Consider the following 1,450-nt stretch of genomic DNA (forward strand, 5'->3'; position numbering starts at 1 on the left):
ATGTACCTGAGACCACATGGGATAAAATGGTAATAGCAACCTTTCCCTGCTCTGACAGAACAGGGACGGCACCGTGGCAGCCGAGCAGAACTGCCGCGCACGCGGTTTCGTCTCTCCTTGGAGTTTTCTCCTCCGCCTCAAAACAAACAAACAAACTAAAAAGCAATAAATGCAAGAAAAAGGGAGACTCGCTGGAGAATAATTAGGGGAAAACTCATGCATCCCTGTGAAAATGAGTGTTTTGAAGAAGAGAGAAAATGAGATTACAGTCTCTATGGAGACATGAAATTCCTTGGGTCCCTAGAGCGCTTGTAGGGTACTACCCCCAATACGGGAGCTCCTTTAACATCGCAGGAGGCAGCACAATGGGATGGCCTAAAAGCAGCTCCCAAGCTGTAAGAATTAACTTTGATCAAAGCAAAACATGGAGGTGTCCCTGTCCCTGTCTCTGCTACTAAGCACTGCTGGTTGAAAGCCTGGAGTGACCCCAGAGAAGGCAAATGTTACACGCGGCTCATTAAAGGGCAGAAAGTGGGCCAGGATTCCTGAGAGCTTCAGAAGTCAGCTCCTGCCACGGAGCCGTGTAACCCTGCACCCGTGCCCTGGGCACAGCAGTGCTTGGGCAGCCAGGGAAGAGGTTCACAGCAAGTGCTGCCGCTTCCTGCGATTTGGCCACCAAATGAAGATACAGTGCAGTGACACTGTCCTAATAGGCATCGTACGTCCTTCTGTCTAATGTACTTGTTTGGCTTACCTCTTATTTAAAACCCACGTCTAAAAACATCGATGTGAAAGGACGTCTTTGTTAAAGAGCTAACAATGTGAAATAGTTTCTGAAGATCACCATTAAGTCTTTTCAATAAATCAAAGAAGAGCAAACTCGAATTTCTGGAGTTCAGGATTAGGTAAAATTTCTTGCCTCTCTTTATTTTCCTTTATTGTGAAAGAGTACCTGAATTTCATGCCTTCCTATACAGAGAAGCATTAAAATGAAGACATGCAGTTTGACAGTGGTTTTTTGCTGTTGCACTTAACACGATAGTTATATGAGGTTGTATCTCATCCAAGCTTCCTGCACCAGGCTTGATCTCACTTGTGATCCGCTTGATAACCTACAAGTTCACAGCAGCCCAAAGTCAGACCAGCTCAGCCCTCACCGATGGTTGTGTTCACGCTAAGGCACGTGCCACATTTCCCTAAATGACCGATCTTGTATTTGTCCCCAGGTGTTCCTTTTTTATGCAGGCACCCTGGCCTCTACCTACTGCCGCATCACACTCTTGCTGTGACCACAGGCCAGGGGAGAGAGCGATGGGGGCTCATTGGGACACCCCATGCACAAGCTCTACCCGGGCTAGAGAAATCCTCTGCCTGGTCAGCAGGTGGCGGCAATAAATTGCTGCCAAACCAACCCAGGCCAGTGGCTGGAGAGGAACTTCAAACACTCATT

The 1,450-nt window shown here is 47.7% G+C and overlaps 1 protein-coding gene across 1 annotated transcript in view; it reads right to left on the reverse strand.

The window, feature by feature from the left end:
* The window catches only part of LPP (LIM domain containing preferred translocation partner in lipoma), a 282,269-nt gene that overhangs the window by 128,799 nt on the left and 152,020 nt on the right, over nucleotides 1-1,450 (reverse strand). The window lies entirely within an intron of this gene.

This window comes from Pygoscelis adeliae, unplaced genomic scaffold (genome assembly GCF_000699105.1).
Source record: "Pygoscelis adeliae isolate BGI_AS28 unplaced genomic scaffold, ASM69910v1 Scaffold161, whole genome shotgun sequence".
NCBI lineage: Eukaryota > Metazoa > Chordata > Aves > Sphenisciformes > Spheniscidae > Pygoscelis > Pygoscelis adeliae.